Source organism: Triticum aestivum, chromosome 2D, assembly GCF_018294505.1.
Source record: "Triticum aestivum cultivar Chinese Spring chromosome 2D, IWGSC CS RefSeq v2.1, whole genome shotgun sequence".
NCBI lineage: Eukaryota > Viridiplantae > Streptophyta > Magnoliopsida > Poales > Poaceae > Triticum > Triticum aestivum.
This window is the reverse complement of record NC_057799.1, coordinates 102,034,013-102,060,200: the sequence shown is the minus strand read 5'-3', so window position 1 is coordinate 102,060,200 and position 26,188 is coordinate 102,034,013. Positions and strand designations below refer to the sequence as shown.

The following is a 26,188-nucleotide window of genomic DNA, read 5'->3' as shown; positions in this document are numbered from 1 at the left end:
CGAGCGTCGTCTGTAGATGTTGCGAAACATCTGACATACACGTTTTGATGACTACGTGATAGTTCAGTGTGTGATGCTAACGGTTTAAAATTGTGGCACCAAAGACGGTTTTGAAACGTCGCAGAACATATGAGATGTTCCAAAGACTGAAATTGGGATTTCAGACTAGTGCCCACGTCAAGAGGTATGAGACCTCTGACAAGTTTCTTAAGCCTGCAAACTAAGGGAGAAAAGCTCAATCGTTGAGCATGTGCTCAGATTGTCTGAGTACTACAATCACTTGAATCGAGTGGGAGTTAATCTTCCAGATGAGATAGTGATGGTTCTCCATAGTCACTGCCACCAAGCTATTAGAGCTTCGTGATGAACTATAACATATCAGGGATAGACATGATGATCCTTGAGCAACTCGCGATGTTTGACACCGCGAAAGTAGAAATCAAGTAGGAGCATCAATTGTTGATGGTTAGTAAAACCACTAGTTTCTAGAAGGGCAAGGGCAAGAAGGGATACTTCATGAAACGGCAAATCAGTTGCTGCTCTAGTGAAGAAACCCAAGGTTGAACCCAAACCCGAGACTAAGTGCTTCTGAAATGAGGGGAACGGTCACTGAAGCAGAACTACCCTAGATACTTCGTAGATGAGAAGGCTGGCAAGGTCGACAGAAGTATATTGGATATACATTATATTAATGTGTACTTTACTAGTACTCCTAGTAGCACCAGGGTATTAGATACCGGTTCGGTTGCTAAGTGTTAGTAACTCGAAATAAAAGCTGCGGAATAAACGGAGACTAGCTAAAGGTGAGATGACGATATGTGTTGGAAGTGTTTCCAAGGTTGATGTGATCAAGCATCGCATGCTCCCTCTACCATCGAGATTGGGGTTAAACCTGAATAATTATTATTTGGTGTTTGCGTTGAGCATAGACATGATTGGATTATGTTTATCGCAATACGGTTATTCATTAAAGGAGAATAATGGTTACTCTGTCTATTTGAATAATACCTTCAATGGTCTTGCACCTAAAATGAATGGTTTATTGAATCTCGATCGTAGTGATACACATGTTCATGCCAAAAGATATAAGATAGTAATGATAGTACCACATACTTGTGGCACTGCCACTTGAGTCATATTGGTATAAAACGCATGAAGAAGCTCCATGTTGATGGATCTTTGGACTCACTCGTTTTTGAAAAGATTGAGACATGCGAACCATGTCTATTAGTATATATGCATGAAGAAAGTCCATACAGATGGATCATTTGGACTCACTTGATTTTGAATCACTTGAGACATGCAAATCATACCACATGGGCAAGATGACTGAAAGGCCTCGTTTTCAGTAAGATGGAACAAGAGAGCAACTTGTTGGAAGTAATACATTTGATGTGTGCAGTCCAATGAGTGCTGAGGCACGCAGTGGATATCGTTATGTTCTTACTTCACAGATGATTTGAGTAGATGCTGAGAATATTTACTTGATGAAACACAAGTCTGAATTATTGAAAGGTTCAAGTAATTTCAGAGTGAAGTTGAAGATCGTCGTGACAAGAGGATAAAATGTCTGTGATATGATCATAGAGATGAATATCTGAGTTACGAGTTTGGCACACAATTAAGAAATTGTGGAAATTGTTTCACGACTAATACCGCCTGGAACACCATATTGTGATGGTGTGTCCGAACATCATAACTGCACCCTATTGGATATGGTGCATACCATGATGTCTCTTATCGAATTACAACTATCGTTTATGGGTTAGGCATTAGAGACAACCGCATTCACTTTAAATAGGGCACCACGCAATTCCGTTGAGACGACACCGTATGAACTATGGTTTAGAGAAACCTAAGCTGTCGTTTCTTAAAAGTTTGGGGCTGCGACGCTTATGTGAAAAAGTTTCAGGCTGATAAGCTCGAACCCAAAGCGGATAAATGCATCTTCATAGAATACCCAAAACAGTTGGGTATACCTCCTATTTCAGATCTGGAAGCAAAAGTGATTGTTTCTAGAAACGGGTCCTTTCTCGAGGAAAAGTTTCTCTCGAAAGAATTGAGTGGGAGGATGGTGGAGACTTGATGAGGTCATTGAACCGTCACTTCAACTAATGTGTAGCAGGGCACAGGAAGTTGTTCCTGTGGCACCTACACCAATTGAAGTGGAAGCTTATGATAGTGATCATGAAACTTCAGATCAAGTCACTACCAAACCTCATAGGACGACAAGGATGCGTACTACTTCAGAGTGGTACGTAATCCTGTCTTGGAAGTCATGTTGCTAGACAACAATGAACCTACGAGCTATGGAGAAGCGATGGTGGGCCCGGATTCCGACGAATGGCTTGAGGCCATAAAATTCGAGAGGATCCATGTATGAAAACAAAGTATAGACTTTGAAAGAACTACTTGATGGTCGTAAGGCTGTTGGGTACAGATGGATTTTAAAGGGAAGACAGACAATGATGGTAAGTGTCACCATTAAGAAAGCTCGACTTGTTGTTAATATGTTTTCCGGCAAGTTCAAGGAGTTGACTGCGATGAGACTTTCTCACTCGTAGCGATGCTAAGAGTCTGTTAGAATTATATTAGCAGTTACTGCATTATTTATGAAATCTTGCAGATAGGATGTCAAAACATTGTTTCCTCGACGATTTTCTTGAGGAAAGGTTGTATGTGATACAACCAGAAGGTTTTGTCAATCCTGAAAGATGCTAACAAGTATGCAAAGCTCCAACAATCCTTCTAAGGATTGGAGTAAGCATCTCGGAGTTGGAATGAACGCTTTGATGAGATGATCAAAGATTTTGGGTTTATACAAGGTTCATGAGAAACTTGTATTTCCAAAGAAGTGAGTGGGAGCACTATAGAATTTTTGATGAGTATATGTTGTTAACATATTGTTGATCAGAAATGATGTAGAATTTCTGGAAAGCATCCAGGGTTATTTGAAAAGTGTTTTTTAATGGAAAACCTGGATTAAGCTACTTGAACATTGAGCATCAAGATCTATAAGGATAGATCAAAAACGCTTAATAGTACTTTCAAATGAATACATACCGTGACAAGATTTTGAAGGAGTTCAAAATAGATCAGCAAAGAAGGAGTTCTTGGCTGTGTTACGAGGTGTGAGTATTGAGCAAGACTCAAGACCTGACCACGGCAGAAGAGAGAGAAAGGACGAAGGTCGTCCCCTATGCTTTAGACGTAGGCTCTACAGTATGCTATGCTGTGTACCGCACCTGAAGTGTGCCTTGCCATGAGTTAGTCAAGGGGTACAATAGTGATCCGGGAATGGATCACATGACAGCGGTCGAACTTATGCTTAGTATCTAGTGGACTAAGGAATTTTCTCGATTATGGAGGTGGTAAAACAGTTCGTCGTAAAGGGTTACGTCGATGCAAACTTTGACACTAATCCGGATGACTCTGAGTAGTAAATCAGATTCGTATAGTAGAGCAGTTATTTGGAATAGCTCCAAGTAGCGCGTGGTAGCTACATCTACAAGATGACATAGAGATTTCTAAAGCACACACGGATCTGAATATTGCAGACCCGTTGACTAAAACCTCTCTCGTAAGCATAACATGATCAAACCATAGAACTCATTGAGTGTTAATCACATGGTGGTGTGGACTAGATTATTGACTCTAGTGAACTTTGAGTGTTAATCACATGGTGATGTGAACTAGATTATTGACTCTAGTGCAAGTGGGAGACTGTTGGAAATATGCCCTAGAGGCAATAATAAAATGGTTATTATTGTATTTCCTTGTTCATGATAGTTGTCTGTTGTTCATGCTATAATTGTATTAACTGGAAACCGTAATACATGTGTGAATACATAGACCACAACATGTCCCTAATAAGCCTCTAGTTGACTAGCTCGTTGATCAATAGATGGTTATGGTTTCCTGACCATGGACATTGGATGTCATTGATAACGGGATCACATCATTAGGAGAATGATGTGATGGACAAGACCCAATCCTAAGCATAGCACAAGATCGTGTAGTTCATTTGCTAGAGCTTTTCTAATGTCAAGTATCATTTCCTTAGACCATGAGATTGTGCAACTCCCGGATACCGTAGGAATGCTTTGGGTGTACCAAACGTCACAACGTAACTGGGTGGCTATAAAGGTGCACTACAGGTATCTCCGAAAGTGTCTGTTGGGTTGGCACGAATCGAGACTGGGATTTGTCACTCCGTATGACGGAGAGGTATCTCTGGGCCCACTCGGTAATGCATTATCATAATGAGCTCAATGTGACCAAGTGTTTGGTCACGAGATCATGCATTATGGTACGAGTAAAGTGACTTGCCGGTAACGAGATTGAACAAGGTATTGGGATACCGACGATCGAATCTCGGACAAGTAACGTACCGATTGACAAAGGGAATTGTATGCGGGATTGATTGAATCCTCGACATCGTGGTTCATCCGATGAGATCATCGTGGAACATGTGGGAGCCAACATGGGTATCCAGATCCCGCTGTTGGTTATTGACCGGAGAGTCGTCTCGGTCATGTCTGCATGTCTCCCGAACCCGTAGGGTCTACACACTTAAGGTTCGGTGATGCTAGGGTTGTAGAGATATTAGTATGCGGAAACCCGAAAGTCGTTTGGAGTCCCCGATGAGATCCCGGACGTCACGAGGAGTTCCGGAATGGTCCGGAGGTAAAGATTTATATATGGGAAGTCCTATTTTGGCCACCGGAAAATGTTCGGGATTTTTCGGTATTGTACCGGGAAGGTTCTAGAAGGTTCCGAAGTGGGGCCCACCTGCATGGGGGGATCCACATGAACGTGGGTAGTGGGGGAAAGGCCCCACACCCCTGGTCAAGGCGCACCAAGATCCCACTTTAGAAGGAATAAGATCATATCCCGAAGGGATAAGATCAAGACCCCTAAAAAAAGGGGGGATAACAATCGGTGGGGAAGGGAAATGATGGGATTTCTTTCCCCCACCTTTGCCAACGCCCCAATGGACTTGGAGGGCAAGAAACCAGCCCCCTCCACCCCTATATATAGTGGGGAGGCGCATGGGAGCAGCACCCCAAGCCCTGGCGCCTCCCTCCCTCCCGTAACACCTCTTCCTCCCCGCTTGCGCTTGGCGAAGCCCTGCCGGGATCCCGCTACTTCCACCGCCACGCCGTCGTGCTGCTGGATCTCCATCAACTTCTCCTCCCCCCTTGCTGGATCAAGAAGGAGGAGACGTCCCCGCTCCATACGTGTGTTGAACGCGGAGGTGCCGTCCGTTCGGCGCTAGGATCATCGGTGATTTGGATCACGACGAGTACGACTCCATCAACCCCGTTCTCTTGAACGCTTCCGCTCGCGATCTACAAGGGTATGTAGATGCACTCCTCCCCTCTCGTTGCTAGCATCTCCTAGATTGATCTTGGTGACACGTAGGAAAATTTTGAATTTCTGCTACGTTCCCCACAGAATAATCTTATGATCCCTTTGAGTCTGGGTGGCGGACCATAGGAGGATCACACGGTATAACCCCGGGATCTCCTAGGACAACACTGGTATATCCCCAGGTGTCTAGGCAAGCTACTGGTATATCCCCAGGGTGCCCCAACCAATCCACCCAGATGTGTATTAAAGTAGCCACCTTAAGTTAACCATTAATAATAACTCTCACATCTGTCATGAATACACTCAACCAATCCACGTCTACGAGCATAGCAAAGCAGTATGAGCATAACGTAGATATAACTCCCAAGGTTTGAATGCAGGACAATAGGTTCCTACCTCATCAACTACTTCCCAAAACCCACATGTTATCAAGTCCTACTCATGCAAGGTTTGAGGGTGAAACTAATGCATAAAAACTGGGTAATGAAGGGATATTATCAAAGTGTGAACTTGCCTTGTACTGTTGATGAAGATGATTCGCACTCATAACTCCTGATAGTTCTACTCGTCACACTCCGGTCAATCTAGCGTGAGCAAGCAATTGTAACCACACATAGGCAGTCAAGCAAAAAGAATCGAAAAGAACGAAGAAGACAATTCGGAAAGCATCAAAACCAAGCAAATAACTCTTGCAACATAAAACAATTTCTAACAGTACCAAAATTATGTGAATTTGGCCTTATCAGAAAGTTTAGGTCAAGAGCTTCGATATGCAAAAAGAATCAACTCAAACGGAGTCATAAAACTCGAGTTATGAACAAAAGAAGCTTGAATTCAAATCTGTTTGAATTCAAATTTTAAAACTTTCAAAAAGATGTTTAAGTTGTTTTACTGGATAGAGGGGATCGTAACGAAGAATTTGGCGTTGGTTTCATTGAATTTGTACAATCGAGCAAAAAGTTGTTGTCGTTTGAAAACCAGGGGCTAATCTATAAATAAAACATTCACGGATGGGTCCCTGGACGAAATCTAAAATAAAAAGAAAAATCCTAAACAACGAACGTTCGTTACCGAACGCTAACGAACGAAAACCGTTCGCTAAAGAAACTAATCTAATGAACGTTCACTAAAACTAACTAAACAGAAAACGTTCGTTACTTAACTAAACTAAATAAAAAAACAGGTTTTTAAACAAAACCGAAGAAAACCTAAACCTAAAAGAAAACCGGCGAACCGGGGACGGTTTTATACCAGACCGGGTGGTGGATCGGGCGGCGGGCGGTTCCGGCGATCCCCGGCGGCGGCGGGCAGCAACTCCGGCGACGGCGGGCGGAGACGGCGGCTAGTGCGGCGCGGGGCGGCGGAGGCAGCAGCGGGGGCGTCGACGCGAGGCAGGCGCCGCCGGCGGTGGCGAGATGCGGCGCGACGGCTGCGAGGAGAGGCGAGGCGAGGAGAGGGAAAAAGGGTCGGGGGCCTGGGCGGCGCAATAAATAGGGGGGAGGCGCGTGCTTGGGGAAGGGGCAAGCAGAGGCGGCGGCGGAGTCCGTGGAGATCACGGCGTGGCGGCGTGCTGGCTCGGGGGACCTTCCCGAGCTCGGGGACGAGCGACGCGGGCTGGCTGGGCCGGCCTAGTCGGCGGGAGTTTTTTTTAGAAACACAGACAAAGAAAAACAAATAAAAAAATTGTATAGGCATATAATATATCAAAAATTTCAGAAAAATATTTTCTATAGCATGGACATTTTTTTAACGTTAAATAAAATCCACAAAAATTCAAATAAAGCAAAGAGTGCTACTGGTTCAATAAAACACAATAAAAATCATTTTAAAATACCAAAATAATTTCAAATTTAGTTCTCTCCAATTTTATAATATTGGGAATCATTTTACCTAATTTCCATATATCTTATTTTTGGAGAAAAATAATTTGAATAAAACCAAATAACTCCAAATTGAAAATAATTTCAACGGAACTTTAAATTTGATACTTTTAAACTTCCAACTCATATTTCATATGTGTTGAAGATGTCATTTTATCTTCTCTCATGAGAATCATTGAGTTGCTTAAAGTTTCTGAATTGGAAATATTTTCAAATGAAATTCAAATATTTTCAAAACCCCTTTTTCATTTAATTAAATGGAAGAAGTCATATTATCTGCACTCCAGGGTTTTGTGATGAAAATAATTTGAATTCATTGAGATTATAAATGCAAAAATGAAAGTTTGGGAAAGTCATTTCATTCCCTCTCATTTAACTTTCAAAAGGTTTCAAATTTCACTCAATTTCACACAAGCAACCACACTACAATCAAACAATCAATCTAAACTATTTATTTAATATAACGTTCCAAAATTTAGAATTTTGGGATGGTACAAACCTTCCACCCTTAAAAGGAATCTCGTCCTCGAGATTCGGAGAGGCTAGCAAGAAATAGGTTAGGGTCGGGGGTCTTCTCAAAATCCATCGATCGTCGCAAAGGGTGTGGGGTGCTACCACCCTTAGAAGCATGGTTACGGTTCCATCAATACTCGTATACTCCATCCTTATTCTTGACAATGTCGGTCTTCTCAGTCTCTCGAGAAAATTCCTTCTCTGGGCTCTTCCGGTAGTGGCATAACCTTTTCCTCAATACTTCTGTCCTTTCATCTTGGTAAGGTTCTTCCATGTCTGGGTCTTCTTAGCTGACGGGTCTGGCGCCAATACTAAACAACTATCATTATCTCATGGTGGTCAACAAGTTATGGTTTCTCTTGCAGGAAAAGGGTCTGGGTTGAACCTCACCGTATGTCCTACGATTGGCAGCAGCTGCCTTGTACGAGGGGAAAAACTGTCATACCATTCTAAGGTTTAAACAACGCTGAATATCGTCGTCTCTCTACTATGGGCAAGTCACTCAGATTTACCATCCCTTATAGCAAGGCGAATAATAAGAGTAAGTCGGTATGGTGATCAATCTATCCCGCACCCAAATCATTACCTTGTATATGGTTCAGTGAATCTCGCATTCTAACACTCGGTCATCCTCACAAGCATTGCAGAACTTCTCTTGTCGAAAAACCAAGTTCGGATAAATCCATGGATTCTGCAAGCCAAACAAACCTATATCGTTCCTTCACAACTCTCAGGTTTGCGTTACTCCTATAAGATCGTCTATCGATAAAATCGTAACTTCTTCCAGAGTTTTTCCTTCAGCAAGAATGTGCTTGCTTCTTGGCAGGTCCTGGGGCCTGTGGGTTATGGCCCATCTCATCACTTGCAAACCTTGAAATCATCCTCGGGGCAACTGATCATTATTCCAACATCCTGCTTCCTAGCATTCTTAAATCCATCCAATTTTACTGTCTCTCTCCCTTATGTTGGTACCAAACTAAGACGTGTTTACTCAGACTCATCATGGAGTTACAGTTGCTCCATATTACCAACATTCTACCTCCTTTATATCCATAGTACTTCCTCCCTTAATACTCTTGGGATATCCCACATATCGAGATAAAACTCGTACTTATTTTGTCCGAAATCCACTCCGTGGAATATCATTATCTTTTCCAGGGGTCAAGTGTCCTCACAGGGTACTACCACCCTTGAAATGCACAAATTCTTCCATAGACCATATTTCTCATATCCTCAAAAATGGTCAAAATCTTTCTTCATAGAGTAACAACTCATAAAATCCAAATTAGTACCAAACGATGCTAACTTTATTGGTTCTCCAATGATTACAATCTCTTGCTTTTCCAGTACATGCCTCAACTCATCGCCTCAATATAAAGGAAAATGTTCTCACTACTACTGCTATACTTCTCACAGACACAACTAATTATCACAAGTCTCCTTCTCCTTGGGACAATCTCTGCCAAGATGCCCTGCTTCATTATAACGAAAACATATTACTTCTGACAAGTCTCGAGATTCCCTCATGATTACATAGCCCCTTGGGTCCTCGGCTTCCTTTTTGGGCAACTGTTGAGGTAGTGCCCTGACTCCTTGCACCTGTAACAGGTGATATGACTCAGGTCCTTCCTGGAATCCAATCTACTTCTCTTCCTGGACTTTTCCGTTCCAATCAGGGCTTCTATTTCCTGTGGGTCATACTCTACTTTCTCTGTCGAGAATTCTACTAAATCCCCATTCAGACAATTCTGGGAGATGTGTCCTTCTTCTCCACATGAATAGCATGACTTGGTGCAGGGTTTAATTGGGTCTTCTTTGGGTGTGTCCTCCACCTCCTCCTTCATCACAGGTTCTTCTAAAATTTCCACGAGGGCTCCTTTCATTGCTTCTTTCTTCTGCTGGATGGTTCTTTGTACCATGGGGTAAGTGTGACACTGAGCAGGGTAGTGGGTAGTCCCTTCACACAAGAAACAAGTGGTCTGCCTAGTTGGGCATTCTTTAGCTGGGTGACTTCCTTCACAATTAGGGCATTCGTCCTTGTGTTCTTTATGGTTGTGTCCTATTCTCCACAAAGCTTGCATGCACATGGTTTCTTCATACCATTTCCATAAGGCTTCAATTTCTGGGACACAAGATGAGACTTTAGCATAGACAGCTTAATTCTTTCCAAGTGGTTATTCCTTGCCATCCATTGATGGTTTGGTACATCCTCCACCAAGTAGTAGCACCTCTTTCAAAGCACTGAAGAGCATGCTAGGTCATATCCTTTCCGACTATAGGGTTATTCTTCATGTGATCCTCCATGTTCTGAATCTATCGGTCTGTCTCCAATTGACTCATCGGTCCAGAAAATACAAGCTCATCTCCATTCATCCTCTATTGGGTCCAAGGGTTTTGGGGGTGGGATAAGAGAGATAGAGAGGGATACATACAATACAAACAATAGTTTTGAAAAGACGGATTTTATTTTGTGGCTGTCGAAAAAACATCAAACAAATGACAGCTCACAATCGTCGCCTCTAACGTAGGTATATAGCAGGGGTTTGGTCTTCTAAAGGTCAATAAATCTTCAAAGTCGCCAACTCTTCAAGTCTTGTTCATGTCTCCGATGGCTTCTTCCGATCGTGCTTGTCCTTCTCAAGTTCTTTTGCCATATCATCTCTATTGACGCGAAGTCTCTCGTGATATCCTTTAATATTATGGAGTTACGTTTCAAACTTCTGGGTCCTAAGTTCTTCACGAAATACTTCCTTGTCAAATACGGCTTCCAGAAGGTCCATCTGAAATTCTTGATGTAATACTCCAGATCCTGGCGATACACCAGCTAAGGTTAAAACTTTATCTTTTGTTGATAGGTGCTCCATTAGCCCTTTTGTCATCCAATCCTTCCGATGAAATGCATGTCTAACTCAGCACCATGTCAATAGCATAAGCGGGCGATAACATCATGGATAACCGTGTTTCTGCCCTTGTCATTGCCATGAGCTATCATTCCATAGTTGATATCTCCTGCCTTAGGGTTTTCTTAACAAAAACTTTGAGTTTTAATGCTCCATCTTCCGGTCTTTCTCCAACACACCTTGATCTCGGGTATTGACAGCTTCAATAGTCTGACAAGTTCAATAAGGGTAGCTTCCTTGGTCATACCAATCTGGAGAGCCTTCAAATTCTCCTAGTCTTCGGAGTCTTCAACCATTGTAGTTTCCATTATTATAATGCATGGTAAAATCCTCTTCATTCCGAAGTGATCTTAGTTGTCCGATAGCTTGTCCTTCTTGGAGTAGTCTCATCAGTCGAATCTTTTTGTGGTCAAAAGGGGAAAGGGGTATAGTCTAACTAAAAGGGAATATTTCATAAAGCTCAGAAAAGAAGAGAGGTAGAAGATCTTTTTGAAAATAAAGTTTTAGAGAAAATCTTTCCTATACGCTTGCCAGTTTCTAGGGGTCACGTCCTACAGTCAATATATGCTCTGATACCATCTTGTAGCGACCCGACCTCAGACGGTCAAGTCTTTGTGCTTAAGTGTCATCCCTGGATCGGTATGCTGACACACACATTACTCGAGGATTTATAACAGAGGTAAATCACATGTATAAAGTAACGTAAATACTATTACCCCAATCCAAATAGCGGAAGTAACAACAAGGTTGTGGATTCCCATCAACACCAACGGCAAAGTTGAGTGTAGAAATCGTAACCCTAACGTATCACTTACTCGTCGTAAGATTCCTGCAACATGAGACGTTGTAGCCACAAAGGGTCAGTACATTGAATGTACTGGCAAATTTACACCATAGGACAATGATGAATAATAGCTATCAATACATGCATATTTGGCTGGTGGAAAGCTCTAAGTTTTTTTTTTGCATAAAGCCATTTTTTCCCTACCTCAAGGAATAAATTTTATTTAACTACACAGTTGTTTGAAAATATTGAGAAGGTATATCCCCAACTCAATCCCAAAATAATAATCATTAATCCAATCAAATTAATTAAATAAAGTGTTGAGATCAACATGATAATTCAAGAACCAGATACTCAAGATGTCCATAACCGGGGACACGGCTAATCATGATTAGTTTGTACACTCTGCAGAGGTTTGCGCACTTTTCCCCACAAGACTCGATCTCCTCCGTTGGATTTCTCGCACTTCATGGTGTTTGAGAAACGGATGACCGAGACACAGTCTTTCAGAAGCATTAACTCTAACCCCGGGTAGACAGTACCAACCTACATCCCCTACATCTGCTAGCCTACCACTGGAAGAGGTCATGCAACATACTCAACTATGCTAGAGCCCATAATAGCTTGTGGCTGCACACGGAAGTTTCTAGCATGAATAATCTTATGATCCCTTTGAGCCTGGGTGGCGGACCATAGGAGGATCACACGGTATAACCCCGGGATCTCCTAGGACAACACTGGTATATCCCCAGGTGTCTAGGCAAGCCACTGGTATATCCCCAGGGTGCCCCAACCAATCCACCCAGATGTGTATTAAAGTAGCCACCTTAAGTTAACCATTAATAATAACTCTCACATCTGTCATGAATACACTCAACCAATCCACGTCTACGAGCATAGCAAAGCAGTATGAGCATAACGTAGAAGTAACTCCCAAGGTTTGAATGCAGGACAATAGGTTCCTACCTCATCAACTACTTCCCAAAACCCACATGTTATCAAGTCCTACTCATGCAAGGTTTGAGGGTGAAACTAATGCATAAAAACTAGGTAATGAAGGGATATGATCAAAGTGTGAACTTGCCTTGTACTGTTGATGAAGATGATTCGCACTCATAACTCCTGATAGTTCTACTTGTCACACTCCGGTCAATCTAGCGTGAGCAAGGAATTATAACCACACATAGGCAGTCAAGCAAAAAGAATCGAAAAGAACGAAGAAGACAATTCGGAAAGCATCAAAACCAAGCAAATAACTCTTGCAACATAAAACAATTTCTAACAGTACCAAAATTATGTGAATTTGGCCTTATCAGAAAGTTTAGGTCAAGAGCTTCGATATGCAAAAAGAATCAACTCAAACGGAGTCATAAAACTCGAGTTATGAACAAAAGAAGCTTGAATTCAAATCTGTTTGAATTCAAATTTTAAAACTTTCAAAAAGATGTTTAAGTTGTTTTACTGGATAGAGGGGATCGTAACGAAGAATTTGGCGTTGGTTTCATTGAATTTGTACAATCGAGCAAAAAGTTGTTGTCGTTTGAAAACCAGGGGCTAATCTGTAAATAAAACATTCACGGATGGGTCCCTAGACGAAATCTAAAATAAAAAGAAAAATCCTAAACAACGAACGTTCGTTACCGAACGCTAACGAACGAAAACCGTTCGCTAAAGAAACTAATCTAATGAACGTTCACTAAAACTAACTAAACAGAAAACGTTCATTACTTAACTAAACTAAATAAAAAACATGTTTTTAAACAAAACCGAAGAAAACCTAAACTAAAAGAAAACCGGCGAACCGGGGACGGTTTTATACCGGACCGGGCGGTGGATCGGGCGGCGGGCGGTTCCGGCGACGGCGGCGGTTTCCGGCGATCCCTGGTGGCGGCGGGCAGCAACTCCGGTGATGTCGGGCTCGGCGGCGACAGGCGGAGACGGCTGCTAGTGCGGCGCGGGGCGGCGGAGGCAGTAGCGTGGGCGGCGGCTTGAGGTAGGCGGCGGCGAAGCGGCTGCGAGCAGCGGCGGCGGTGGCGAGATGCGGCGCGACGGCTGCGAGGAGAGGCGAGGCGAGGAGAGGAAAAAAGGGTCGGGGGCCTGGGCGGCACAATAAATAGGGGGGGGGCAGGCGCGAGCTTGGGGAAGGGGCAAGCAGAGGCGGCGACGGAGTCCGTGGAGATGACGGCGCGGCGGCGTGCTGGCTCGGGAGACCTTCCCGAGCTCGGGGACGAGCGACGCGGGCTGGCTGGGCCGCGGCCTGGCTGGAGCTGGGCCGGCCCAGTCGCCGGGAGTTTTTTTTGAAACACAGACAAAGAAAAACAAATAAAAAATTCTATAGGCATATAATATATCAAAAAATTTAGAAAAAGATTTTCTACAGCATGGATATTTTTGTAACGTTAAATAAAATCCACAAAAATTCAAATAAAGCAAAGAGTGCTACTGGTTCAATAAAACTAAATAAAAATCATTTGAAAAATACCAAAATAATTTCAAATTTAGTTCTCTCCAATTTTATAATGCAGGGAATCATTTTACCCTAATTTCCATATATTTTATTTTTGGAGAAAAGTAATTTGAATAAAACCAAATAACTCCAAATTGAAAATAATTTCAACGGAACTTTAAATTTGATAGTTTTAAACTTCCAACTCATATTTCATATGTTTTGAAGAAGTCATTTTATCTTCTCCAATGAAAATCATTGAGTTGCTTAAAGTTTCTGAATTGGAAATATTTTCAAATGAAATTCAAATATTTTCAAAAACCCTTTTTCATTTAATTAAATGGAAGAAGTCATATTATCTGCACTCCAGGGTTTTGTGATGAAAAGAATTTGAATTCATGGAGATCATAAATGCAGAAATGAAAGTTTGGGAAAGTCATTTCATTCCCTCTCATTTAACTTTCAAAAGGTTTCAAATTTCACTCAATTTCACACAAGCAACCACACCACAATCAAACAATCAATCTAAATTATTTATTTAATATAACATTGCAAAATTTAGAATTTTGGGATGTTACAAGATTCTTCCATATCCCCAGGAGAGAGGGGCTAGGATTTATTGCATGCATACGTGCCAGCGAGATTTAGTGACGGCTTCTTCGGATCAAGGGTTCAACGGCGATGGCTACGACTCTAGGGCGCCGGTCCTTTGGGCACATGCATGAAGACTTCTCAGGTTTCAGCGACAAGGTCAGGCCGACCCCGCTATGGGAGCGGCAACATCGGCGCGTCGACAGCTCATTCTGACGACGACGGCAATAGTTGTTCGGTGGTCCAGATACCCTGATGTATGTTTTATTGTGTTTGGGATGCTTGGTACTTCTAGTGAACCTTTATAATATATTTGAGTCTTTTTTGCAAAAAATTAAAGCTGTAAATCACTCATATAATAAGGTTTGCTATAAATTTGGCTACAAGAATACTACTTTTCTCCACCTTCTCTATTTCTCTTTCTTCATATTTATTGTATTTGCCTAGGAGCATATGTAGAAACAAACTATTGTGTGAGAGTCCACTCCCTTTACTTTTCATGTCTCTCCTCTACATAGGTAAAGGTGCCACGTAAGCGGGCTATAAGACTGCTATTATACTTGTTCTAAGCTCACTGACTGTTACACTCAACAATGACTGTTACACTCAACAATAACTATGCAAGGTGTTATGACATATGCCATGCACAGACACCGTATATATAATGCACATGTTTGCTACTATCATGCGAACACATTGTTTGCTTTATCTTTATCTTGTGCATGTGTAGGCTCAAACGACAACTTGTCAACTTTCACTCACCATGAGTTGACAAAACAAGCTCTAGAAAGTTACATATGGATGAATTATAATGGGTATTTTGTACCCCACACTTGGAATCACCAAGTTCTTGCGAGGCAAGCTCAACGGAATTTTACCAAGGTGAACTCCTACCTTTGAGCCATCTTGATATGAGCTTAATGTATTGGCCACCTCCCTTTTCTTTGCATGGTACAACTCATGTATGGAGGAGCAATATGTGGGTCTAACCAGCTCAACCATCAAGGCATCAAGTGCATGGTTACGTCAAGTACCACAATACCAAGCCATATCCTTCCCATGGTGTGATGCGGAGTTCGTTCCAATGGGCATCATCGTTTCAAGTTCTATCCTCTCGATGCTACATTTGAGTTAATAAAAAGCGCCTTTATTATCGGAAAAAAACCATCCTTTCAAGTGCTCCATCATCAAGGGACAAACACATCACATTACAAATATAAATCTTCTTCTAGATCCTAGTACCCCTGTTCTAATATAATAATTCACGGGTACTATGTATTACCAACATTTAGTGACTTATTTTGATCAGGTACATGGACAAATTAATGCCCGATCGTGAAATCCGTCCACTGGATAGCACCAAAGAAAAAAATCCAATCTTGTAAAGAATCTTCAAATGTCAGTCTAGAGACTTCCGGCTCAAAAGTCATCCTCTCCTCGCGAGCTCATTTGAGCTCGTGACAAAAGTTTGAATTTTTTTGTGCCGAACTTTGACAAATATTTTCAGTGCTTGCAAACTTTCATCATGAAATGACATTCGTGAAAGTTGTGGCAAAATAATCAGTATCAGCACTCCCAAATACTTTCGAAAATAACACTTTTGAAGCATCGTTTTTTTTGCACGACTTCCACAAATGCCATTTCATGGTGAAATTCTATGAGCACTCAAAACATTTGTCAATGTTTGAAAAAAAACATGTTTTCTATTTTACTGTTTATCCGAGCTCATTTGAGCTCCAGCACACAAAACACCACGTCCCTTCAGGCTCTGCATAGCAACTCTACCAAGCTTACATAGTGCTACCTTTTTCTTTGGGGTGGGGGGGGGGGGGGGGGAGGCAATTGGCATGTTCATGAGGCACTAAACGAAAATTCCTCGAAGCTTCGTAAACTGACCATACAGAGTGTATCCTTCGCATGGATATCACCAACGAAAAAGTCAATCTTTGTAATAATATATTGTAATGTTTGTTAGAGACTTGAGACTCTAGATAGCTACACGACGATTTTACAAAGTGTTATTTTGAAATTTTGGGCATGTTAAGTAAAGATGAGGGTCCTAAACGAAATTACCTTGAGAGCACTGCTACACGGACGACACTAGTCCAGCCGAAACATACACGACATGCCCATCGCACCATCCATTTGCTAGTCTAGACAGCAGCATGCGGTGGGATTAGCTGTCGTGCATGTGTCTTTCAGCGAAACGTCGTCCGCGATGTACTTCCGTTACCTCGAAGCTTCGTAAACTGACAGTACGATCAATTGGTCAATGGCCAAGGCTACAAATTACGAAGTCCAACTTCGAAAAACTGACCAACACATCCGCTACGCAACGATGGCTGGACTCAACCGAGGACCCAGGGGTCGCGTCATGCTGTTCCCCCTGCCGTTCCAAGGCCACCTCAGCCCGATGCTGCAGCTCGCCGACGTGCTCCACGGCCGAGGCCTCGCGATCACCATCCTCCACACCACGTTCAACGCCCCCAACCCAGCTAGTCACCCGGAGTTCGACTTCATCGCCGTGGCCGACGAAATGCCGGATGCCGCGGCCGCGCCCAAAAGAAGGCCTGGGCATGATCGTTGCCATGAACGCGGCCATGGAGGTGTCGGGGTGTGTCCGCGACGCGCTCGCGACGATTCTCTCCGAGGAGCCCCGGCCGGCGTGCCTTGTAATCGACACCTTCCTCCCAGCTGCGCAGAGGGCGGCGGCCGAGCTAGGCCTGCCGACGATCGTGCTGCAAACCAGCAGCGCGGCAGCCGTCCGCTTGTTTAGGTCCAACGCCATGCTCCACGAGAAGGGATACTTGCCAGCGCAAGGTTAGTCTTAGTTACAACAATGGCATCAGTACAATTTTGTGTGTGTTCTTAACCAAAATTAATTTCCACATTCTTGTATTTCATTTCAGAGCATGAACTAAACAAGCCGGTGACGGAGCTGCCGCCGGTACGAGTCTCGGACTTGTTCGACCCTAGCAAATACCCCAACCAAGAAACGGCGAGGAAGATCCTGGACATGGCCACCGAACCTACAACGGGCTCCTCGGGGATCGTAATCAACACATTCGAAGCTCTCGAGACCCCCGAACTGGAGGCGATCCGGGACGAGCTCGCTGCCAGCGGCATCAGCGTCTTCGCCATCGGTCCACTCCACAAGCTCTCCACCATCGGCGGCGCCGGCAGCCTGCTCGAGCAGGACCGAAGCTGCGTCGAGTGGCTGGACACGCAGGCCGCAGGTTCCGTGCTGTACGTGAACGTGAGCTTCGGGAGCGTGGCTCCGGTGCACCGAGACGACTTCAACGAGGTTGCTTGGGGCCTCGCGAGCAGCGGCAAGCCTTTTCTGTGGGTCGTTCGTCGTGGCCTCGTCCTCGGCTCCGAGGATGCAGAGCTGCCGGAAGGGTTCGAGCGAGGTGAGGGGCAGGGGCAAGGTGGTCAGGTGGGCGCCGCAGCAGGACGTGCTAGCGCATCGTGCGGTGGGCGGATTCTGGACGCACGGTGGCTGGAACTCGACGCTGGAGAGTATCTGCGAGGGGGTCCCGATGTTGTGCAGCCCTTTCTTCGGAGATCAGCTGGCGAACGGGAGGTACGTGGAGGACGTGTGGGAGATAGGGACCTTGTTGGTGGGTAAGCTAGAACGGGGAGAGGTTGAGCGCGACGTTGCGAGGTTGATGGAAGGGGGAGATGGCGCAACGACGAGGGAAAGGGCGAAGGAGCTTAAGACCAAATCGGTGGAGTCTCTGAAGAACGCTGGGTCTACTCAGCTGGCAGTCAATCAGTTGGTAGCTCATATACTATCTCTGTGAAACTATTCGAGGTGGTTGAAACCGATGTCTCGGGTATATTTTGGCAAAGACGAGGTTTAAGAAACAAATACTGCAGCAAACTGACAGCAAGATTGTAGCCTCCAGCACTATGTACTTTTTCTTTCTCTCTCTCTCTGACCCCTTGTACTTCTGGCGCTGAGCACTGTGTAACACTTCTTGATGATCGCAATAAAGGTTCAGGCAGGCGTAAGCCTGCCGTTGACGCGTCAAAAAAAAAAAACTGACAGCAAGACTCGTGTGCCTAAATCTGCGAGACACCAAAAACGCTGAAGAGAAAAGACACTCCAAGGTCATAATGGGAGATCCTTTTGTCTTCTCTCATAGGGATGTTGTGACAGCAGCTTCATCTGTACTATCATACACAAACATCTTATCGTATTTCTTTTTCTTATAATTTAGTTATGTGAAAACGAGTCAAGAACCAACGTCTCAAATGGAAAGAGTACCGTTTACTTGGCTGCAACAGCCAACAGGAGATGTGGTACTCTTTGAAATTGCCCCTACTAGTATCATTTTCAAATGGCATTGAGCTAGCCACTTACAAATTTTCTAAATAGGTACCACAAATACTTTAAATTCTGTATTGTTGGGGTCTTCTCACAGAGAGAAGACACCCTTCAAAAATTAATGTATGCTGCTTAATGTGGCGTGCACACGGTATTCTTTAGTAAAAGGCGAAAGAATAGTTCGCTTTGTGCTCACCACGCAGCTGCGTGCCTTTCACCTCTCGCACCACCCGCTCTTATATAGCCCAGCTTCCTGCCCTCTTCCCCTTCCCAGGCGAGGTGGGACAATTAAACCAACGGCACCTGCGCCTCATGCTTCCTTTTTTTTTGAGACACTTCACCAGAAAGCCCACAGAAGTACGTTCTGTTGCTGGGTTTGGGCTTAGCATGCAGGTGGTCGGCCCATGGAGTGACGTCCCTGTCGCCCGCGTTGGGGTCCCGGTGCCAGGCTTCGCTACTGTGGCCTGCGGCTACTCCCTAGAGTTCGCTTTGGAAGCCGCTCATGCCAACTTTGGAGGTCTTGGGACAACAGAAAACGACACTTGCATTATATGAGTATTATCTTTTAAATAAAAATTTCGTTTTTAAAACTTTTTATATATTCTACTCCCTCCGTGCCATAATGTAAGATGTTTTTTGACACTACACTAGTGTAAACAAAACATCTTACATTATGAGACGGAGGGAGTAGTTCGTAGTGAAAAGATCATTAGAACAAGACCAGTTTTATACATTTGAAGTAGTTCAATTTATGTGTTCCAATCATATTTGAAATCAGTTTCATAAACATTACATTATTTTAATATAATTGAATACGTATTTCAATTATGCCACTCCATTTTTTTAAAATATTACATATTTTAGTTATTTTCACACCACTGATGTGAAGCTGACTTTTTCGGTGTGTAGAACACAATTTTTGGAATTATTGAAATAGTTATCTTCGAAGTTGTGAAATAATTAGAATCATATTTTATGAAACATTATAACTGAAATCTTGTTTTTCAACAGTGAAACTATTTTGTCATAAATGAAATGTTTTTTATGGAATAACTTAAATAAACTCTTTTGAAATAATTGAAATACATGAAAAATATGATCTATGAAATATCTTAAATATATAAAGCCAAAATGCATAATTAAATTATGAAGATGTATGTTTCAGAAAATTCCAAACAAGTGAAATATGTGATATGTGAAATATTTCATTTAAGCGAAGTTGAAAAAGATACTGAAATATATGTTCTGAAATATTTCAAATACTGAAACTATAAACATGGAAATCATTGTTTTGGTATAACGAAATCACTTTTTCCAAAAAAATGTAATAGTTTTTTGAAATGATTTTTTTGAAATATTAAATCATTTTCATAGTTGCAATTAACTGAAATCATTTTTTGAATAAAATAATTTCTGAATTAATTAAAATCATTTTTAATTGTTGTTATCACTTGCGGATTTTATTTAAATCAATTTGTGCAACAACAAAATATAAATGAGTTTAAAATATATCCAAGATCGGTCTTGTTTGAAAGGTCTTTTCACCAGGATTTCAAATATATAAAGCAAACCAAAAACAGAATTCTAGTGTAAGGATATAAATCATCTAAATCACTAAGAAAATCAAAATGCTAACTTTTTATACTTAAGACAGATATGAGAGAGAATGGAACATGCTTGCATGCACCTTAATTGCAAGATCGTCCTTCTTCATCACATTTTGTACATACCATTTAGTCAAGCTTCGATGTAGTTGGCGCTACTCGCATTTCTATGAAAAATGAAGATAATGTTATATTCCTTGATATTGAGAATAGTGTTCCTCATCTGCGTGAATCTGAGGACAAAATCACGTAGCCCCTCCCTGGCCTTATTAGATACGAAAATTCAAACTCTTTGGCTAGTCGAGAGACGGAACTCTGGAAGTTGCTTCCAAGCATATTGCCTAGTTGACTCCAAATCGAAACAAAGCCCCAAGTAAGACATCGTTTTTGTTGGTCCTGTTAAATGGTCATTGAGTGTTTGGCTATTTCGCAAGAGTCGCTACTTGCAGCATCGTTGGTGTGTGGATGTGTGTGTGTTGGTGGAGGGGGGGGGGGGGGGGGGGGGGGTAGATAGCTTGGAACTCATCATGATCAGCCATCCCATCATAAACTCTCGATGAAGAGCCACCACAAGGGGGCATGGCATGCGCATGAGCTACTAAGACAAGGCGGGGTACCCGACTGGACCCAATAGAGCACCATAACCGTCATCAAAGTCTTGTCTTCTTTGTATCAGGCGAAAAGTCGAGATCTTTTGTTCGATGTTATCGAGATCATGCTCTTCCCTATCCTCATGCCATCGCTCGATTGATGCCGTCTAAGGTGTCATTTCCTCATCGTTGGGAGGACCAGTGGTCATGAGCCCAGTCGTCTGGTCGGTGTGGAATATGTCTCCTTCCTTGGTGATTGAGCTCATCCTCCCTCAATTTCTCCACCACTTCTTGCTAGACAGCCATTCCGACCTCTCAAGGACAGGCGCCGAAGCTAGCAACTGCAAGAATCATCATTAGGGTCCTCTCAAAATGCCTCCACTGTCGACATTGTGCACCTCTGTTGAGCCGCGCCTCTTCTACTAGCCCCTCCACTGGAGTAGATCATAACCGACCCCCTCTCATAAAACAAGGCGCCACCACTGTAGGTTTCTTAAGCTATCCATCACACCAAATGGATGGGGGGATTGAAGCAGTTGGTTAGAATCAGATCCACCTTGCCTTAAATGTGTCTGGGGATCCGACCGTACCAACATTGCACACCGTCGCGTAACTTCAACAGTGTGAATATTGTGTCTCAGTTTCAAACGGGACATCTGAAATGCTCCGTGACTAATATGTTATGGTGGAGAGATGATTCTTCGTGAGAATATATGTGACACCGACAAATTTAATCTGTAAAAACTTCTCTAGAAGAGATACCTCTCCTGAACTAACACTTACAAACCGATCAATCTTGCTAAAAAGTAAAGATACGAATAAGAGTGCGGAGCATTTCGCATACTCATGGGCGTATGCGACAGTCACACACAAGCATAAAACCCATCACACACACACACACCAGAAAAAAAATAAGGAGAAGCATAAACAACATCAGCAGCACATCAATTAACACACACACACACACAGGGCATGCATGTTGTATCTTCAGAGTCAGAGGTAGCACTCGTAGAGCTTGATGTCCATCTGCAGGCGGAAGTAGTAGAGGCCTCGATGGCATCGGTGCGGATGGTTGCGACGGCGCGCGCCATGAAGAAGTCGCCGGTGCCGCCGACGACGGAGAAGTCCTGCGTGGCGTCGCCCATGAGGTCGGCGCCGACGAGGTTGAGCGTGCCCTTGTGCGCCGTCGAGTTGAAGACGATGGAGAAGCCGAACCAGGAGGTCAATGGCTCCTGCTTGTCGTAGAAGTAGAACCCCTGCGCGCGCGCCGCCGGCTCCTCCCCGGCCAGGGGTAGCGCCTTCCCCACCGTCATGGGATCGTTGAACACCATCAGCGCGCCGAAGTAGGTGCTGTTCTTCCAGTAGGTTGTGGCCAGCGCCGTCGGCTTGGTTGCCGCCGCCGTCGTCGCGTTCGCCGTGTTGTTGCCGTTGTAAAGGATGTCGTGGTAGTAGAGCGTCATGTTCTTGCACGGCTCGTCGGTGCTGTTGGAGACGACCCTCGTCAGGCCGTGGGCGGCGCCCGCCATGCCGAGCAGAAACACCACGACCACGATGGTCAGAGACAGCTTGGAAGATGCCGCGAGGCCTTGCATCGTTGACAGACCAACTGTTACCTTACCGAGTGTAAGCTGTAGTAGAGCACTGCTAAGTGGGCAGCTTGCGTTGTTGTGTGGTGTTGAGAGCTTGACTTGTGCATGCTATTTATAGAGTACATGCATGCATGGCACTGTGGGGCATGCACATGCTGAAAGTATCAGTTTTAATTAGTAACATTTCTTTAGATTCTAACCTCTCTTGTACGCCAAGTGATAGTTCTCGTTTATTAGGTTCGGCTGCTTGGTGGGTAGATCTGACACAACAAAGTAAAACAAACCCTAAAAACGATTAAGCATTTTTGCAATGGGGCAGTCGACTCCTTTTCCTTGGTTCATGAGCCCGTTTCCTTTGTTGTACTTGGAATAAATTTGGTGAATGAAAGGCAGAAAAGTCGCAAGTTCTGCGCGGCGCAAAACCTCCTGTTCTTCTTCCTCCTTCCCTTAGAGTGAGATCAGAGTGAGGGAGAACTAGAGAGAAGCGAGATTTGCCAACAATTGGCATCATGGCTGTGTTCTGACCTTGGGAATGGCAGGGTCAGATAACACTGATACATTTTGCATCATGTTTTCCTACCGTTATTTATATTGTTTTTATGTATAATAATTCCTTTTGGAGTAATTCTAATGCCTTTGCTTTCATAATATGCAAGGTACACACAAAGAGGGAGAATACCGGCAGCTGGAATTCTGGACCTGAAAAAGCTACGTCAGGCTACTTATTCTGCATAATTCCAAATGAGCTGAAACTTCACGAAGATTTTTTATGAAATACATAAGAAATATTGGAGCCAATAAGTACCAGAGGGGGCCCACCAGGTGGGCACAACCCACCTGGGCGTGCCAGGGAGCCCAAGCGCGCCCTGGTGGGTTGTGCCCTCCTCAGCCCACCTCCGATGCCCCACTTATGTTATATAAGTCATTTTGACCTAGAAAAAAATAGGGAGAGGACTTTCGGGACGAAGGGCCACCGTCTCGAGGCGGAACTTGGGCAGGAGCACTTTTGCCCTCTGGCGGAGCGATTCCGCTGGAGGAACTTCCCTACCGGAGAGGGAAATCATTGTCATCATCATCACCAACAACTCTCCCATCTTGGGGAGGGCAATCTCCATCAACATCTTCAATAACACCATCTCCTCTCAAACCCTAGTTCATCTTGAGTTCAATCTTTGTACCGGAACTATAGATTGGTGCTTGCGGGTGACTAGTAGTGTTGATTACATCTTGTAGTTGATTACTATATGGTTTACTCGGTGGAAGATTATATGTTCAGATCCATTATGCTATTTAATACCCCTCTGATCTTGAGCATGATTCATTTGTGAGTAGTTACATTTGTTCTTGAGGTCACGGGAGAAATCTTGTTGCAATTAATCATGTGAACTTGATATGTGTTCGATATTTTGATGGTATGTATGTTGTGATTCCCTTAGTGGTGTCATGTGAACGTCGACTACATGACACTTCACCATATTTGGGCCTAAGGGAATGAATTGTGGAGTAGTTATTAGATGATGGGTTGCGAGAGTGACAGAAGCTTAAACCCTAGTTTATGCGCTATTCCGTAAGGGACTGATTTGGATCCAAAGGTTTAATGCTATGGTTAGAATTTATTCTTAATACTTTTCTCGTAGTTGCGGATGCTTGCGAGGGGGTTAATCATAAGTAGGAGGTTTTTTAAGTAAGAATAGCACCTAAGCACCGGTCCACTCACATATCAAATTATCAAAGTAGCGAACACAAATCAAACCAACATGATGAAAGTGACTAGATGAAATTCCCGTGTACCCTCAGGAACGCTTTGCTTATCATAAGAGACCGTTTTGGCCTGTCCTTTGCATCAAAAGGATTGGGCCACCTTGCTGCACTTTTGTTACCGTTACCGTTACTTTCTCGTTACAAATTATCTTGCTATCAAACTACTCGTTACTTATAAGTGCTTGCAGAGAATACCCTGCTGAAAACCACTTGTCATTTCCTTCTGCTCCTCGTTGGGTTCGACACTCTTACTTATCGAAAGGACTACGATTGACCCCATATACTTGTGGGTCATCAGACACCGGTGGTAGCAAGTCGCGGGCGACTCCACGGACCTCCGACAACAACGAGGTTGTCGTGGCGGAGAAGTCCATGGCGCGGATGGCACGTGACACCAGCAGCGCGGCATGGCCACAGCTGATGCTGAGCAACTACGCCAACTGGGTTGTCCTCATGCAGGTCATGATTGAGGGATGGCATCTCTGGGACGCCGTCCAAACGGGCACGGCCGAGCGCAGCGAAGATCGCCTGGCGCTCAAGGCAATTCTTCGGGGGGTGCCACCGGAGACGGGGCCTACTCTCGCTGCCAAGGCGACGGTGAAGGAGACTTGGGACTCCCTAAAGACGATGAGGCTTGGGGTGGCGCGAGTGCGCGAGGGGAAGCTCGCGACCCTCACCAAGCAGTACGACGACATCAAGTTCGCCGAAGGCGAGTCGGTGGACGAATTTGCCATGCGCCTCACAACAATGGTGGCTCAGATGGTGCAACTTAGTGAGACAATTCTTGAAAAAAGAGTTATAAGAAAATTTCTTTCAGTAGTACCCAAGCAGTTCTCGCAGATTGCTCTGTCGATCGAGACTCTGGTTGATCTCGACACGCTCTCCGTCGAGGAGCTGACTGGGACACTGAAGGCGGCGGAGGAACACCACGAGCTGCATCAAGCCACTGACGAAATGGGGCGGCTGCTCCTCACTGAGGAGGAGTGGCACGCCCGCCTCAAGACCGACGACCAGCACACCGGCGGCTTCGGAGCTGGCTCATCACGGGGCCGACGCGGAACGGGTCACGGGCACCGTGGCGGCGGCGGCGGGTGCGGCCAAAACGGGGTGCTAGCAGGGGGAACGCCAGCGGCTCCGGCACCGGCCACGACGACGATCGTGACAAGTGCCGCTACTGCAACATGAGCGGGCACTGGTCCGTGACTGCAAGAAGAAGAAACGCGACGAGGAGGCAAATGCCCTCCTCGCCCAAGGGCACGGCGGGGACAACGCTGACCCAACACACCTCCTCATGGCGCAGGTGTGTGATCTGTCCGCGGATCCAGGCGACCGCGACTGGCACGTCGAGCTGTTCGAGGAGCGCGTGGTGGCTCATCTGGGCTTGGCCACGGACGCACACTCCGGCGTCTGGTACTTGGACATAGGAGCCAGCAACCACATGTCCGGTGAGGAGGTCTCGTTTAGCGAGCTCGACCGTCACGTCACCGGCACCATCAAGTTCGGAGACAGATCGTTCGTCGACATCCAAGGGCGCGGGTGCGTGCTCTTTACTGACCATGCCGGCGGCCACCGTGTGCTGAGCAGTGTCTACTTCATGTCACGGCTCAAGAGTAACATCATCAGCGTCTGCCAGCTCGACCAAATCGGTTGTCCGTCGGAGATCGAGCATGACATCTTCACTCTCTACGACCAGCAGCGGTGAATTGTGGCTAGGGTGCAGCACACTGGCAACTGGCTGTACCCGTACGCGCTCCAGCTTGCGCGCGCTGTTTATCTGGTAGCACGGTGCGCGACGGATGAGGCGTGGCGGTGGCATGCAAGGTATGG

General features: G+C 44.5%; 1 non-coding gene and 2 pseudogenes across 1 annotated transcript; 1 reads left to right on the top strand and 2 right to left on the bottom strand.

The window, feature by feature from the left end:
* Window positions 1-16,825: 16,825 nt before the first annotated feature.
* On the top strand, window positions 16,826-18,338 carry LOC123055694 (UDP-glycosyltransferase 76B1-like; annotated as a pseudogene).
* A 564-nt stretch (window positions 18,339-18,902) lies between these two features.
* On the bottom strand, window positions 18,903-19,022 carry LOC123056240 (U5 spliceosomal RNA). The gene has a single exon (XR_006426676.1). It is a non-coding gene; the product is annotated as a U5 spliceosomal RNA (small nuclear RNA).
* Window positions 19,023-22,004: 2,982 nt separating this feature from the next.
* Window positions 22,005-22,603, bottom strand: LOC123048936 (dirigent protein 5-like; annotated as a pseudogene).
* Between the last annotated feature and the right edge of the window lie 3,585 nt (window positions 22,604-26,188).